The following is an 18271-nucleotide window of genomic DNA, read 5'->3' on the forward strand; positions in this document are numbered from 1 at the left end:
TATGGCACTATTGACAAACAAGTTACATATTTGATTTCAACCTAAAAAAAAAATCACAATTAGTTTTGTAAGAAACTGCCATACTGTCTTCCAAAATGTACCATTTTGTATTCTCACCAGCAATGACTGAGAGTTCCTGTTACTCCACATCCTCACCAATGCTTGGTATTGTCAGTGTTTTGGAAATTTAGCCGTTCTAATAGGTGTGCAGTCGTGTGTCATTGTTTTCACTTGCAATTCTCTAATAATATATGATGTTGAGCATATTTTCACATGCATATTTGCCATCTGTGTAGCTTCTTTGGTGAGGTGTCTGTTCAGATCTTTTGCCATTTTTAAGCAGGCTGTTAGTTTTCTTACTGCTGAATTTAAAAGGTTCTTTTAACTGAGGAGGCTCAGTCAGTTGAGCATCCAACTTTGGCTCAGGTCCTGATCTCACGGTTCACGGGTTCAAGCCCAGCGTCAGGCTCTGTGCTGACAGCTCCAAGCCTGGAGTCTGCTTCCGATTCTGTGTCTCCCTCTCTTTCAGTCCCTCCCCCGCTCATGCTCTATCTCACTCTCAAAAATAAATAAACATTAAATTTTTTTTAATAAATAAAATTTCTTTATATATTTTGGACACCTGTCCTTTAGCAAATATCAAGTTTTGCAAAGATCTTCTCCCAGTCTGTGACATATTTTTTCATTTTCTCCACAGTGTCTTTCACAGAGCAGGAGCTTTTAATTTTAATGAAGTCCAACATCAATTCTTTCTTTCATGGATCATGCTTTTGGTGTTGTATCTAAAAAGTCAATGCCAAGCCCAAGGTTACCTAGATTTTTCATCTGTATTATCTTCTAACAGTTTTGTAGTTTTGCCAGAGGTTAGGGGAAGAGAAGGACAAATCGTGGAATAGGGGGGACTTTTAGGGCAATGAAACTATGCTCTATGATACAATAATGATGGGCACATGTCATGATACATTTGTGAAAACACATAGACTGTACTTACACAAAGAGTGACCCCTAATGTGAACTACTGGACTTTAATTAATAAAAATGTATCAATATTGGTTCATCAGTTGAAACAAATGTGTGATATTAATACAAGGCGCAAATGTAGGGGAAACAGTGGGAGAAGTGGTATATAGAAACTTTCTGTACTTTTCCATCAATTTTCCATAAACCTAAAACACTTCTAAAACTAAAGTCTACTAATTGTTTAAATTATAACTAGCCCCCAAACTACCACAAAACAGGCAAGTATTACAAAATGAAATTATTAAGGGTGCCTGGCTGGTTCAGTCAGTGGAGCATGTAGCTCTTGATCTTGGGATTGTGGGTTCAAGCCTCACGTTGGGTGTAGGGTTACTTAAAAATAAAAAATCTTTAAAAAAAAAGGAAATTCAAGTGAGGTTTTGTTTGTTTGTGATTATCAGAACTCATATTTTATCAACACTGTGCAGAGACAATTCTTGAAAGCCCAATTTGAAAGGATCAACTTTTTTTATCTTCATGAAATTGTCCTATTCACTTCCAGATATGATTAGGGTTGTGACATATTGAAATCTTCGTGAACATTATTAATCCAATTAACGTTGGCATTGGGAACAGAGAGTTTATTCATGAGGTATTTACTACTTCATCTGCTGTTATGAACTGTTGCCAGTGGCATTTACAAAGCAAAGGCCTCACACCAGAACTACTTGCAGTGAAAGGTGGCATCTGGGGCGCAGGTGTTGAGGTCAGCATGCTGGGCTATGAGTGCTGAATGGCGCACGTTTGTCCATCATTTTCCTCTAGTCAGCTATTGGGAAACTTTGGTTCATCCAGCTTGATAGGATAGGATAACACTCAGCTTTCACTTGGCAAGAACCACAAATGCAGGAAAGGCCATGAAAGCACAGGATGGTGCTTGTGCTTAAGAGAATCTTGAGCTTAGGTGAAGTTTTGTAAAAGGAGAATTAAATTGTTAAAAACTCATCCCAATCTGTCCGGCCTTGATTGATGGAGACTGTCTCCTGGTCATTAAAGAGGTGTGTTCTTTTTTGGGATAGAGATCGATCATGAAGCTTGTTCATGGCTTCTTTCTGATCAGCAGCTTAGTCTTCTAAGAACCTTTACATTGGGACAGGAGTCCTTGGAGAGTGGAACTGAGTTTTGAGGCTACTACCAGGGTAATGTCCCATTTATAAATTAATAAATGGACCATCTGGCTTAAAAACCAAGGAGTTCTTTTAGAAAGAATCTCTCCCTAAGACCCTACCTATGTTGGGAACATGAAAGACTAGAGTTCCTTGACCTATAATATCGTTGGCCATATTCTGTACTGTGGAGACCTCATCAAGGTAGAGCACTGCCAAAGCACCAGCCCACTGTCTCTACGGGTCATAGTGTGAGTCTGTGGCTGTCATTTCCCCCAGGAGATGCTAGATTCCAGCTCTCCCTTATGTTTTGTATCCTTCACAGCTCCTGGCATAAGGCCTTGCAGCATGGCAGGTTGCTGAGTCAATGTTGATCTACTGCAGCTCTGACTTCAGATTCCATCAGGGCAGTTTTTGTTTCAGAAAGTAAACAGGAGAAGAGTAGACCCAGCCTGGCACTGGCCAATTTAGCAATTTAAAGGTATAAGCTCTTCAAAATGTGGGCAATTCCTCTGATTTTCTGGGTCTGTCTTTGCTCCCAGGGCCCCTCAGATGAAATAAATTCACTTCTCCCAAGGAACTCTCAAAAACACACTCCCTACTGAGGGTGGATCTGTCTATATTTCTAGGACTCATATCTGAAATCCTCCTTTAAATCCTTCCCCTCCCTAGGCTACCTCCCACCCATCTGCAGGGGTAGCAAACACGGATCCCAGTGGGGCAGACAGCCAGTTTGCATGAGGGAAGGAGGCCTGTTAACATGGGGGCTGGTGTGAATTGTGACAAACTGAAAGGCATTCATATTTGCAAGTTCTTAAAACTGTTCTGGTCAAATCAAATGCATGAACTGGAAGTCCAGTTCAGTCACCTATAGCCAATGTGGGATGTTTGATCCTCACCGTATGGTATAAACTGCTTAGGTGTGAACAAAAGGGCCTTTCCCAACCTGGCTTCCCACAGCTTGCCCTTCGAGTCCAGCCACTCCCACCTACGTCCCTACACTCTGCTTACATGACATACTTTTATGCATGCCCTCCCTGGTCACCTTTGCATGTGCATTCTTTTTGTTCCCCAGCATTTATCAAACACCTAATGCAGCAGGCACTAAAATAGGTGCTGAGGAAACAAACGTGAACAAGAGTTTCTGACCTCATGGAGTTTACAGGGTCGTGAGAGACATATACATTAGATAATTACCAGCCTGTGATAAGGGATATGAGAGCAGTACAGGGTGTGACTGAAACGTACACAAAGAGCACCTTGCCAGATCAGGGAGAGCAGGTTTGGGAAGGCTTTTCAGAGGAGTAGATATTAGCTGCAGCTGAAGGGGAGCTGAAGAAGCAAGGATGAGGGCGAAAGGGTAAGGGAGGGTGTAGGGAGAGGGCTTCCTAGAAGAAGCAGCAGCACTTGTAAAGGTCCCTAAGAAAACTGACATTCCATGTGATTTGAGACTAAGGATGTGAGAAGGGTGGCATAAGATCAAACTGGGAAGGTGAGCAAAGTCCAGATCTTCCCAAGCTTTGTGGCCAAACAAAGGAGTTCAGATTTTGTCCTAAGGGCAATGGGCAGCCACCAACGGTTTTTAGTCAAAGACCGTTTGGACCCAAATTTGCCTTTTAGAAGAATCACTCTGGCTTCAGTGTGGAGGACAGGCTGATGTAGCAAGCCTGGAGGTAAAGAGGACAATTACAGGGTCATCATAATAAACCAGCCAGAGATGATGGTGGCCTGGCCTGAGGAACAACACTGGGGTGGAAAGCATGGACCAGACTTGGGAGACAGAAGTGACATACCTCAGAGATTGATTATGAGATTAGGAGGAGGTGTCAATGATGAACATGGAGTGCCCTGATCTAGTCATCCTTTCAGCTTAATTCTCTCATTAGCCCTCATGGACCTTCCAGGCACCTTTCTACCTGCTGCCCCAGCACTCTGTCCCACTGCTAGTTTAGCACAGCGTATTGTTTAATGGTGACAGGTTGTTCGTCCTATTTCCTTGTTATGTTGGGCAGGGACCCTGTGTCAGTCAGGGTCAAATTAGGAGATGGAAGCCATACAGTAATTTTAACAGCTTAAGTTTAATGTGTAGAATTACACATTACACAAGAAATTTCAGTAAAGACAACTCTAAAGAATATAGGATCAGCAGATACAAGGTTCATCGACCACCTCTGAGGCTGGGGTAGAGCACTAGGCCTGAGAACCAGACCCAATTGGAGAGGACGTGGCTGTGGAAATTGGATGGCACAGTTGCTTGGTGCTGTGCCAATGGTAGTTGCTGGAAATCTGCCCTCCAGAATTTGCTGGAAACCTACCTTCTGAGGTCCCAAAGAAAGCCATTTCATAGAAAGGTGTCTCACTGGAGGCACCCTCCTACAAAGCCAACTAAAGGGTGTTGCAGGGGAAAGCTGCTGGGTGCTGCTTACCACTATTACTACAGAAGCCAGGCTCTGGAAGAACTACATGAGCTGCAGGGTCGTGGCGCTGGAAAAGCCTTCTGTGTTGCAGGAGCTGGGCACTGAGGAATCCACACATACTTCTGGAACCACTGAAATACACCAGAATAAGAAGGAAAACCCCTTGCTCATGCAATCACTCGCCAGAGCCCACAGCTGACAAAGCTTAACATTGTGTCATCTGACAAAGGAAAAATTACTTTTTTAAAAAGTTTATTGGGGTGCCTGGGTGGTTCAGTCGATGAAGCGTTGGACTCCGGCTCAGGTCATGATCTTGAGGTTCGTGAGTTTGAGCCCCACGTTGGGCTCTGTGTTGACAGCTCAGAGCCTGGAGCCTGCTTCAGATTCTGTGTCTCCCTCTCTCTCTGCCCCTCCCCACTCACACTCCGTATCTTTCTCTCTCTGAAAAATAAGTAAACATTTTTTAGAAGTTTAGTTATTTATTTTGAGAGAGAGAGAGAGAGAGAGAGAGAGAGAGAGAGAGAGAGAAAGAGTAGGTGGGGGAAGGGCAGGGAGAGAGGTAGAGAGAGAATCCCAAGCAGGCTCTTGTGCAGTGCAGAGCCCAACGCAGGGCTCGATCCCATGAACCATGAGATCATGATTTGAGCCAAGATCAAAAATTGGATGTCTAACTAACTAAGCCACCCAGGCGCCCTGGAAAAATTACTTTTAAATGGCCCAGCTCTGTTTTTGCACAAGCAAGCAATGAAGAGTGAATTTGGAGCCAAGAGGCAATAAATTGGTAAGCAGCACAGACCCCTTCTTGTTTATCCTCGCTGCTGGAGTACCACAGGGGGCTAGAAATCAACATGTCAAGAAAAGTTCAGAATGAAGAAATGTAAATTCAAGTCCTTTGTCTGTTTTGAAATTTTGTTGTTGTTGTTGATGAGTTTCATCAACTCATCAGATACATGATTTGCAAATATTTTCTCCCAGTACCATAGGTTGCTTTTTCATTCTCTTGAGAGTGTCCTTTGAAGTACAGAAGTTTTCAATTTTGATGAAGTTCAGTTTATCTATTTTTTCTTCTGTTGCTTGTGCTTTTAGGGTCATATCTAAGAAATCATTGCCAAATCCAACTTTTCTCCTATGTTTGCTTCTAAGAGTTTTATAAAGTCAGGTCTCATGTTTAGGTGTTTGATTTACTTTAATTTTTGTATGTAATGTAAGATAAGGGGTCAACTTCATTCTTTCGCATGTGAATATCCTGTTTACTTAGCACCATCTGTTAAAAAGTACTTAACCATATATGCAAGGGCTTATTTCTGGGCTCTCCATTCTTTTCCATTGATCTATATGTCGGCCTTATTACCACAGTTGTTAAAAAATTTTTTTTAATGTTTATTTATTTTTGAGAGGACGAGAGACAGAGTGTGAGCGGGGGAGGGGAAGAAAGAGAGGGAGACATAGAATCCGAAGCAGACTCCGGCTCTACACTGTCAGCACAGAGCCCAACACGTGGCTTGAACTCATGAACTTTGAGATTGTGACCTGAGCTGTAGTCGGACACTTAACCGACGGAGCCAACCAAGGGCCCCCACAGTTTTTTTTTTTTTTGAAGTTTTGCTTATTTATTTTGAGACAGAGAACAAGACAGTGCATGTGAGTGGGGGGAAGAGCACAGAGAGAAGGAGAGAGAGAATCCTGAGTGCAAAGCCAGATGTGGGGCACAAACCCATGAACCATGAGATCATGACCTGAGCCAAAACCAAGAGTCTGATGCTTAACCCACTGAGCCACCCAGGCATACCACCATACTATTCTGATTACTTTAGCTTTGTAGTTTGTTTTGAAATAAGGGAGTGGGCCTCCAAATATTTTTTTTCAAGATTGTTTTGGCTATTCAAGATCCCTTCATATTCCATATGAATTTTAGGATGGGATTTTTCTACATCTGAAATAAAAATTATGTTGTGATGGGGATTGCATCAAATCTGGAGATCACTTTGGGTAGTGTGGAAATCTTAATTTTTCTATTTATTTACACCTTCCTTAATTTTCAGCAATGTTTTGTAGTTTTCAGTGTACAATTCTTTTGACTTCTTGATCAGATTTGTTCCTAAGTATTTTATTCTTTTTAAGGCTATTGTAAATGGAATGTTCTCAATTTCCTTTTTAGAATGTTACCATTGCTGATGAAAAATGTGACTGATTTTTCAATGTTGATTTTTGTATCCTGGGATTTTGCTGAATTTATTAGTTATAGTGTTTGTGTGTGTGTGTGTCTGTGTGTGTGTGGGGGGGGTGCTCTTTAGACTTTTCTACATATAAAATCATGTTATCAGCAAACAGGGATAATTTTGGGGTGCCTGGGTGGCTCAGTTGGTTAAGCATCCAACTTCGGCTCAGCTCATGATCTCCCAGTTCATGGGTTCAAGTCCTGCACTGGGCTCTGTGCTGACAGCTCAGAGTCTGGAGCCTGCTTTGGATTCTGTGTCTCCCTCTCTCTCTGCCCCTCCCCCATTCTCACTCTGTCTCTCTCTCAAAAAAAAAATAAAGAAACATTAAAAAAAAGAATGTGTGGTTAATTTCAACATATTTGTGAATTTTCACATCTTCCTTCTGTTAATGATTTCTAGTATCATTCCATTGAAATCAGAAAAGAAATTATGTATGATTGCAAACTCTTTAAAGTTACTGGGGCAGCTAGGTAGCGTCTCACTTCAGCTAAGGTGATGATCTTGCAGTTTGTGGGTTCAAGCCCCACATCAGGCTCTGTGCTGACAGCTCAGAGCCTGGACCCTGCTTCGGATTCTGGGTCTTCCTCTCTCTTCCTCTCTCTCTCTCAGAAATAAAGAAATATTTTAAAATAAAATAAGATAAAATAAAATAAAATAAAATAAAATAAAATAAAATAAAATAATTTAGACTTGTTTTCTAGCTTAACATATAGTCTATCCTGGAGAACATTCCATGGGCACTTGAGAAAAATGTGTATTCTGCTTTTGTTGGTTCAACTGTTCTATGCATGTCTGTTAGGTTTAATTGGTTTATAGTGTTGTTCAAGTCTTCTATTTTATTACTGATCTTTTGTCTGATTGTTCTATCTATTATTGCAAGTGGTCACTGATATGTCCAACTATTGTAGAGCTGTTTATTTCTCCCTTCAATTCTTTCAATGTTTGTTTCATATACTTTGGATTTCTGGTATTTTGTACATGTATGTTTATAATTATGGTATTTTCTTGCGAAGTTATCATCAATATAATGCCCTTGGCACTTGCAACAATTATTGACATAAGGTCTGTTTTGTCTCATATTAGTTTAGCTACCTTAGCTCTCTTCTTCTGGTTACCATACGTGAAATCTCTTCCATTCTTTCATTTTCAACCTATTTGCGTCAGATCTGAAATGAATGTCTTGGGCTTTTCCTCCTGCTCCTCCAACCCCAGTGCCACTCCGGCTGTACCACGCTGGCTCAGAGCTCTCTGCTCCTGTTGAACTAGCACCACTGTTGTCTCTCTCCAGCTGCAGACATCATTATCTACCAGGACTTCATCAGCCATGATGAGATATTCTCCAACAACTACAAAAGCCAGATCATGGACAGGCTATGCCTGGAAGTGGAGGGATCAGTAGGACAGAGGGTAACACTGATGACTGGTTCATTGGTGGAAATGCCTCTGATGAAGGCCCCAAAGGTGAAGGTACCAAAAGGACATTAACCACTGGTGTTGATGTTGTCATGAACCATCACTTGCAGGAAACCAGATTCACAAAAGAAGCATATAAGAAGTACATAAAAGATTACATGAAGTCAATCAATGGCAAACTTGAAGAACAGAGGCCAGAAAGACTAACAAATTTTATGAGAGGGACTGCAAAACAAATCAAGCACACCCTTGCTAATTTCAAAAACTACCAGTTCTTTATTGGTGAAAACATGAATCTAGATGGCATGGTTGCTCTGTTGGACTATTGTGAGAATGGTGTGACCTCATACCTGATTTTTGTAAATGATGGTTTAGAAATGGAAAAATGTTGGGGTGCCTGAGTGGCTCAGTTGGTTGAGCGTCTGACTTCAGCTCAGGTCATGATCTTCTGGTCTGTGAGTTCAAGCCCCACGTCAGGCTCTGTGCTGACAGCTCAGAGCCTGGAGTCTGCTTTGGATTCTGTGTCTCCTGCTGTCTGCTCCTGCCCTGCTCATGCTCTGTCTCTCTCTCTGTCTCAAAAATAAGTAAACATTAAAATTAAAAAAAAAGAAAGAAATGGAAAAATGTTAACAAATCTGGCTATGACTTTGGATATATCACCTGTTGTCATAACTGGCTTCTGCTTTTCATCCACACAAACCAGGATTTAGATGAATAGGATTGATGTCATCTTGAGCACTTCAATAATTTTGACTTCAATTTATTTGGAGCAGAGGCATTGTTTTTAAGAAAAAAAAAAACATGTCATGTAGGTTATCTAAAAATAAAATGCATTTAGGTGTGCCTGGGTGGCTCAGTCAGTTAAGGGTCCAACTTTGGCTCAGGTCATGATCCCAGTCTGTGAGTTTTAGCCCCACATCAGACTCTGTGCTGACAGCTCAGATCCTGGAGCCTGCTTCAGGCTCTGTGTCTCCCTCTCTCACAGCCCGTCCTCCATTCTCTCTCTCTCCTCTCAAAAATAAGCATTTAAAAAATTTTTAAATAAAATAAAATGCATAAAAACTCAAATGTAAAATAAGTATCTTGGGATGCCTGGCTAGCTCAGCTATTGGAGCACGTGACTCTTGATGTTGGAGTCCTGAGCTCAAGCCCCACATTGGGTGTAGAGATCACTTTAAGTATTTTTTTATTTTATTTATTTATTTTGAAAGACAGAGAGAGTGTGAGCAGGGGAGGGGCAGAGATAGAGAGAGAAAGAAAGAGAATCCCAAGTAGGCTCTGAACTGCCAGCAAGGAGCCCAACCCAGGGCTCAAACTCATGAGAATCAGATGCTTAACTGACTGAGCCACCCAGGTACCCTGGGATTACTTTATCTTTTTTTAATGTTTATTTATTTTTGAGAGACAGAGAGACAGAGCTTTTTTTCATCTGGGAATGTCTTATTTATGCCCTCATTTTTGCTGGATATAGAGTTCTCAGTTGACAGCTTTTTCTTGTAGCACTTTCGCCTTTGGACCTCCAAAGTTCTTGCTAAGAAATTGGCTGCAAATTTTATTGAGCATCTCTTGCACATGATGAATAATTTTTCTCTTGCTGCTTTCAAGATTCCTTGTCTTTTCTTTTGACAGTTTGATTTTAATGTGTTTTGCTGTAGTCTCTTGGGTTTAATCCTATTTGGAATCCTTGAGTTTCTTGGACTTGTAGATCCATGTATTTCCTCAAATTTGTGAAGTTCTTGGTCATTATTTCTTCAAATAATCTCTGCCTCTTTCTTCCTCATTTCTCCTTCTGGAATATCCATAAAACATATATTGATCTGTTTGATGATGCCCCATATGTTTTTTCATCTCTGTTCACTTTTCTTCATTTTTCTCCTCAGATTGGATAATTTCATGTCCTATCATCAAGTTCACTGATTCTTTCTCTGCCTGATCATATCTGCTATTGAGCCCCCTCTAATTTATTTTTAAATTGTTATTGTAATTTTTTTAGCTCAGGATATTTTTTGGTTCCTTTTTATAATTTCTACCTCTTTGTTGATATTCTCATTTTGTTCACATAAAATATTTATGGTTTCCTTTAGTTCTTTGTGTTTCTATTTAGCTCTTTCAGTGTACTTTTTAAATGTTTATTTATTTTGAAAGAAAGAGAGTGGTTGAGGGGCAAAGAGAGAGGGAGAGAGAATCTGAAGGAGGCTCCACACTAAATATTTAAACATAATATATTTATTATTATTTAAATATAAATTATTAAATATTAAATATTATTATTTATTTTTGTATAAATGACAGCACAGAGCCCGATGCAGGGCTTGATCTCATGAACTGTGAGATCATGACCTGAGCTGAGATCAGGAGTCAGATGCTTAACCAACTGAGCCACCCAGGCGTCCCTTTCAGTGTACTTAAAGATAACATTTAAAAAGTCTTTGTCTAGTAAGTCTGATGCCTGTGCCTTTTCAGGGATGGTTTCTGCCAATTTATTTTCTTTTTTTAAGTGGGTCATGTTTTCCTATTTCTTTGTATGTCTAGTAATTTTGTTGATGTTGAAAATTGGGCATTTGATGGGGCGCCTGGGTGGCTCAGTTGGTTAAGTGTCCGACTTTGGCTCAGGTCATGATCTCACGGTCCGTGGGTTCGAGCCCCGCATCGGGCTCTGTGCTGACAGCTCAGAGCCTGGAGCCTGTTTCGGATTCTGTGTCTCCCTCTCTCTGACCCTCCCCTGTTCATGCTCTGTCTCTCCCTGTCTCAAACATAAATAAAAACGTTAAAAAAAATTTTTTTAATTAAAAAAAAAAAAAGAAAATTGGGCATTTGAAAGAATCCATCTATCCTAGTCTTTGCAGACTGGTTTTGTACTAGAGCATTTTTTCAGTAGTTATCTGGCTCTTTTCTAGGCCTTGAGATCAGCTGGAGATGAAAGCTCAAGATCTTCTCATGTCTCTTCTGAGTATGTGTCTTCCCTCGGCTTGTGTGGCTTTACTAATTTCCTCATATACATAGCTACTTTTGAATGTCTTAATTTTCCAGTCTCATCCAGCTACTCTTTGGGGCTCTAGATGGTCTGTTGGATATCTCCACCTGTAATCTCTTCCCTCAGGCACCTGTGGGTATATAGTTCTTCTGCAGCTTTCCTGAGCAGTGCCTACCACTTTTCCACCTGAGCTTTGGAGTAGACAAAACAGATATCACTCTTTAGACCCCCAGACAGGTTATAATGTTACAATTAAGTTCTATTCTGCTCTTCTCTCTCTGGTTTCAATCAGGGAATTGAGGGCTGAGCTGTTGCCTCTTTCAGACCAAGATTGTTGCTGTGCATGAAACGTGTGGGGCACAGCAAGTAAAAACAGTACATGGCACAAAAACAGACACTCAGATCAATGGAACAGAATAGAGAACCCAGAAGTGGACCCACAAATGTATGGCCAACTAATCTTTGACAAAGCAGGAAAGAACAACCAATGGAATAAAGACAGTCTCTTCAGCAAGTGGTGCTGGGAAAACTGGACAGTGACAGGCAGAAAAATGAACCTGGCCACCTTCTTACACCATACACAAAAATAAACTCAAAATGGGTGAAAGACCTAAATGTAACACAGAAAGCCATCAAAATCTTCGAGGAGAAAGCAGGCAAAAACCTCTTTGATCTTGGCTGCAGCAACTTCTTACTCAACACATCTCCAGAGGCAAGGGAAACAAAAGCAAAAATGAACTACTGGGACCTCATCAAAATAAAAAGCTTCTCCACAGCGAAGGAAACAACGAGCAAAACTAAAAGGCAACTGACAGAATGGGAGAAGATATTTGCAAATGACATATCAGATAAAGGGTTAGTATCCAAAATCTACAAAGAACTTATCAAACTCAACACCCAAAAAATAAATAACCCAGTGAAGGAATAGGCAAAAGACATAAATGGACACTTCTCCAAAGAAGACATCCAGATGGCCAAGCAGCACATGAAAAAATGCTCCACATCACTCATCATCAGGGAACTATAAATCAAAACCACAATGAGATACCACCTCACACCTGTCAGAATAGCTAAAATTAACAACTCAGGCAACAACAGATGTTGTCGAGGATGTGGAGAAAGAGGATCTCTTTTGCACTGCTGGTGGCAATGCAAACTGGTGCAGCCACTCTGGAAACTGGTATGGAGGTTCCTCAATAAATTAAAAATAGACCTACCCTACAAACCAGCAATGGCACTATTAGGTATTTATCCAAGGGATACAAGGATGCTGTTTCAAAGGGGCACATGCACCCCAATGTTCATAGCAACACTATCAACTATAGTCAAAGTATGGAAAGAGTCCAAATGTCCACAAATGGATGAATGGATAAAGAAGATGTGGTATATATACATACATATATATATATATATATATATATATATATATATATATATACACACACAATGGAGTATTACTCGGCAATCAAAAAGAATGAAATCTTGCCACTTGCAGCTACGTGGATGGAACTAGAGGGTATTATGCTAAGCGAAATTAGTCAGAGAAAGACAAATATCATGACTTCACTCACATGAGGACTTTAAGACACAGAACAGATGAACACAAGGGAAGGGAAGCAAAAATAATATAAAAACAGGGAGGGGGACAAAACAGAAGAGACTCTTAAATATGGAGAACAAACAGAGGGTTGCTGGAAGGGTTGTGGCAGGGGGGATGGGTTAAATGGGTAAGGGCATTAAGGAATCTACTCCTGAAATGATTGTTGCACTATATGCTACCTAACTTGGATATAAATTTAAAAAATAAAATAAAATATAAAAGTAAACAGTACAGGGGCGCCTGGGTGGCTCAGTCGGTTGAAGCGTCCGACTTTGGCTCAGGACATGATCTCGCAGTCTGTGGGTTCAAGCCCCGTGTCAGGCTCTGTGCCGACGGCTTAGAGCCTGGAGCCTGTTTCAGATTCTGTGTCTCCCTCTCTCTCTGACCCTCCCCCGTTCATGCTCGCTCTCTCTCTCTCTCTCTCTCTCTCTCTCTCTCAAAAAAATAAACGTTAAAAAAAATTTAAAAAAAAAGTGAACAGTACAAAATTTCCTACTGTTTTGAATATGGCTTTTTCTTGATTGGGTATTTAATTGGTTGCCGTAGATATTTGACTATTTACCAGAAATCCTATAGTATTATTTTAGCCACTTTCTGGATTTTTTGTATTTTTTAAAAATATCTTGTGTGGGGACAAGATTTTGGAGCCTCCTAGTTCACTATTTTGCTCAAGTGACTTTTGCTGACTTCATTTTGCTCTTTCCTCCAATACCACTTCCTCAGAAAGAACTTCTGTGTCTAAAATGTCTCATTCAGGAGGTTTGGGGAGAGATGCGCACCTGGCAAGGCCACGGAAGCTCTGCACACTTCCCGACACCTGGCCCTCTGCATCTCCTCATCTGTCTGTTCCCGAGTTATATCTTGTTACAATCAACCAGTGATGTAGACCTAGTCTAGGATCCCATGTTACATGCTTGTCATGGCTGCTTATTTTCCTCCTGTGTGGGGAAGGTCCTACATCTTTCCTGATCTTCTGTGTCCTGAATACTTGTGAAGAATAATGATTTCCCAATTCTGGAGAGTTCACATGAATGGAATCATACTCTCTGTGGCTTTCTGTACCACTTTAACTCAGTGTATGTTTTCAACGTAGTGTGTATCAAAACTTGTTTCATCTTGCATTCAAACAATATTCTGTCATATGGATAGAACACACTGTTTATCCATTCATCCATTGATGGACATGTGGACTGCCCTGCCTCTTTGCTACTGTCAATGCTTCTCTTAACAAGAAGATCAAAACATATGTAGGAATTAGGTTCCTTTATTTGATTTTTAAACATTTATTTTTATTTCATTCCATTACTATTTTTTCTTCCTCCCAAATGACAAGACAGAGGAATTCATCTCAAAATAAAGACCAGGAAGAAATGAAAGTGAGGGATTTAGTCAATGCAGACATAAGTAAGATGTCTGAATTAGAGTTTAAAACAATGATTAAGGATACTAGCTGGCCTTGAAAAAAAGCATAGAAGACTCCAGAGCATCCATTTTACACAGATAAAAGAACGAAAATCTAGTCAGGCTGAAATTAAAAATACTATAACCAAGATGCAAACCCAAATGAAGGCCACGAAAACTAGGATGGATGAGGTAGCGAATTAGTGATAGAGAGGATAAAATTATGGAAAACAATGAAGCTGAAAAGAAGAGAGAAACAGAGGTGAGGGATCATGAAGGCAGACTTAGGTAATCCAGCAATTTATTAAAATGTAGTAACATTCATATCATAGAAGTCCAAGAAGATAAAGTGAGAAAAAAAGGGGCAGAAGGTTTATGAGCAGATTATAGTTGAAGATGTCCCTAATCTGGGGAAAATCCAAGAAGCACAGAGAATTCCCATTAAATTCAACAAAAGCCAGCCATCACCAAGACATATCAAAGTCAAATTTACAAAATACACAGACAAGGAAAGAATCCTGGAAGCAACAAGGGAAAAAAAGTCATTAACCTACAAGGGAAGGAAGATCATGTTCTCAGCAGATCTGTCCAAAGAAACTGGCAGGCCAGTTGGACACCAGAGTGTCCAAATATATTCAGAGTGTCCAAATATTCAGTGTGTTGAATGGAACAAAATATGTAGCCACGAATACTCTACCCAGCAAGACTTCTTTCAAAATAGAAGGAGAGATAAGGAGTTTCCCAGACAAACAAAAACTAAGGGAGTTTGTGACCACTAGCCCGGCCCTACAAGAAATCTTAAGGGAGACACTTTGAGTGGTGAGAAAAAAAAAAAAAAGACCCAAAGCAACAAAGACTAGAAAGGACCAGAAAGCATCATTAGAAACACCAAATCTACAGGTAACACAATGGCACTGTATTCATATCTTTCAATAATTACTCTGAATGTAAATGGACTAAATGCTCCAGTCAAAAGACACAGGGTATCAGAATGGATTAAAAAAAAACAACACAAGATCGATCTATATACTGCCTACCAGACACTCATTTTATTTTTTCAAAAATATTTATTTATATTTGAGAGAGCATGAGCCCAGGAAGGGCAGAAAGAAAGAGGGAGACAGAGAATCCGAAGCAGGCTCCAGGTTCCGAGTGGTCAGTGCAGAGCCTGACATGGGGCTTGAACCCGTAAACTGTGAGATCATGACCTGAGCTGAAGTTGAATGCTTAACCAACTGAGCCACCCAAGCACCCCAGGAGACTTATTTTATTTTATTTTATTTTATTTTATTTTATTTTAATTTTATTTTATTTTTAGCGTTTATTTATTTTTGAGACAGAGACAGAGCATGAACAGGGGAGGGGCAGAGAGAGAGGGAGACACAGAATCTGAAACAGGCTCCAGGCTCTGAGTGGTCAGCGCAGAGCCCGACGTGGGGCTCGAACTCACGGAGCGTGAGATCATGACCTGAGCCGAAGTCGGACGCTTAACCGACCAAGCCACCCAGGCGCCCCAAGACTCATTTTAGACCTAAAGGCACCTGCAGATTGAAAGTGAGGGGATGGAGAAACATCTATCATGATAATGGATGTCAAAAGAAAGCCAGAGTAGCCATATTTATATCAGACAAACTAGATTTTAAAACAAAGTCTGTAACAAGAGATGAAGAAAGGCATTACATCATAATTAAGGGGTTTATCCTTCAAGAAAATCTAACAATTATAAATATTTATGCCCCCAACTTGGAAAACGCAAATATATAAATAAATTAATCATATAAAGAAATTCACTGAGAACAATACAATAATAGTAGGGGACTTTAATACCCACTTATAGCAATAGACAGATCACCTAAGCTGAAAATCAATAAGGACACAATGACTCTGAAGGATACACTAGACCGGATGGACTTAACAGATATATTCAGAACATTTCATCCTAAAGTAGCAGAATAAACATTCTCTTTGAGTGCATGTGGAACATTCCCCAGAATAGATCACATACTGAGTCACAAATCAGCCCTCAACAAGTATAAAACTATCAAGATCATACCATGCATAGTTTCAGGCCATAACACTATGAACTTGAAGTTGCCACAGAAAAAAAAAAAATTGGAAAGCCCTCAAATACAAGGAGGTTAAAGACCATCCTAGTAAAAAATGAATGGGTTAACCATTCTTTTTTATTAAAGAATAAAAAAGTATGGAAGCAAGTGAAAATGAAAACACAACAGTCCAAACCCTTTGGGATGCAACAAAGGCAGTCCTAAGAGGAAAGTATATTGCAATTCAGCCCTACCTCAAGAAGCAAGAAAGGTCCCAAGTACACAACCTAAACTTACACCTAAAGGAGCTAGAAAAGGAAGGGCAAATAAAGCCTATAGCCAGCAGAAAGAGGGAAATAATAATGATTAGAACAAGTAAATGATATAGAAACAAACAAATGAACAAACAAAACCAGTAGACCAGATCAATGAAACTAAGAGCTAGTTCTTTGGAAGAATTAACAAAACTGATAAACCCCCAGCCAAACTTATCAAAAATAACAGAGAAAGGACCCAAATAGATAAAATCATGAATGAAAGAGGAGCGATCACAACCAACACCACAGAACTACAAACAATTATTAGAGAATACTATGAAAAATTATATGCCAGCAAACTGGACAATCTAGAAAAAATGGACAAATTCCTAGAAACTCACAAATGACCAAAATGGACACAGGAAGAAATAAAAAAACTGAACACACTCATCCATAAATAGCAAAAAAACTGAATCAGTAATCAAAAATCTCCCAACAAACAACAGTCCTGGCCCAGATGACTTCCCAGGGGAATTCTACCAGACATTTAACAAAGAGTTAATACCTATTTTTCTCAAACAGTTCAAAAAAATAGAAATAGAAGGCAAACTTCCAAACTCATTCTATGGAACCAGCATTACCTTGATTTCAAAACCAGTAAAAGACACCACTAAAAAGGAGAGTTACAGGCTAATATCCCTAATGAACATGGATGCAAAAATTCTCAACAAGACATTAGCAAATTGAATTCAACAGTACTTTAAAAGAATTAATCATTGGGGTGCCTGGGTGGCTCAGTCGGTTAAGCATCTGACTCTTGATATCAGCTCAGGTCACAATCGCACTGTTTGGGAGTTCAAGTCCCGCATTGGGCTCTGCACTGATAGTGGGGAGCCAGATTAGGATACTCTCTCTCCTTATCTTTCTGCCCCCTCCTGATCATTCACACATACACACACTCTCTCTCCCTCAAAATAAATAAACTTAAAAAAATATATATTCACCATGACCAAGTGGGATTTATTCCTGGGCTGCAGGGCTGGTTCCATATTCATAAATCAATCAACGTTATACACCACATTAAAAAGGATAAGAACCATATGATCCTGTCAACAAATGCAGAAAAAGCATTTGACAAAATACAGCATCCATTCTTTTTTTTTTTCATTTTTATTTATTTATTTTGAGAGAGAGACATGAACAAGGAAGGGGCAGAGAGAGGGATGGAGAGAATCCCAAGCAGTCTCCACACTGTCAGCACAAATGCGGGGCTCAAATTCATAAACTGTAAGATCATGACTCGAACCAAAACCAAGAGTTGGATGCTTAATTGACTGAGCCACCCAGGTGCCCCCAGCATCCATTCTTGAGGAAAAACACTCAACAGAGTAGGGATATATGGAACATACCTCACGTCACAAAGGCCATATACGAAAGACCCACAGCTAATATCATCCTTAATGGGGAAAAACATAGAGCCTTTCCCCTATGGTCAGGAATAAGACAAGGATATCTACTCTCACCATTACTATTTAACATAGTACTGGAAGTCTCAGCCTCAGCAATAAGACAACAACAACAACAAAAAGGCATCCAAACTGGCAAGAAATAAGTCAAACTTTCACTATTTGCAGATGACATGATATTATATGTAGAAAACCCAAGAGTCCACCAAAAATTTGCTAGAATGAATACATGAATTCAACGAAGTTCCAGGATATAAAATCAATGTGCAGAAATCTGTTGTATTTCTATATACAAATAACAAAGAAGTAGAAAAAGAAATCAAGCAATCGATCTCATTGCAATTGCATCAAAAACT

The 18271-nt window shown here is 39.9% G+C and overlaps 1 long non-coding RNA gene and 1 pseudogene across 1 annotated transcript; one reads left to right on the plus strand and one right to left on the minus strand.

Moving 5' to 3' along the window:
• Positions 1-4181: 4181 nt before the first annotated feature.
• Positions 4182-4667, minus strand: LOC122471387. The gene is made up of 2 exons (XR_006294183.1): positions 4550-4667; positions 4182-4441 (listed from the first exon to the last, which is right to left on the minus strand). It is a non-coding gene; the product is annotated as an uncharacterized LOC122471387 (long non-coding RNA).
• Positions 4668-6495: 1828 nt separating this feature from the next.
• LOC122472068 lies at positions 6496-10105 on the plus strand (annotated as a pseudogene).
• The last annotated feature ends 8166 nt before the right edge of the window (positions 10106-18271 follow it).

The sequence above is a fragment of the Prionailurus bengalensis genome, chromosome E3 (genome assembly GCF_016509475.1).
Source record: "Prionailurus bengalensis isolate Pbe53 chromosome E3, Fcat_Pben_1.1_paternal_pri, whole genome shotgun sequence".
NCBI lineage: Eukaryota > Metazoa > Chordata > Mammalia > Carnivora > Felidae > Prionailurus > Prionailurus bengalensis.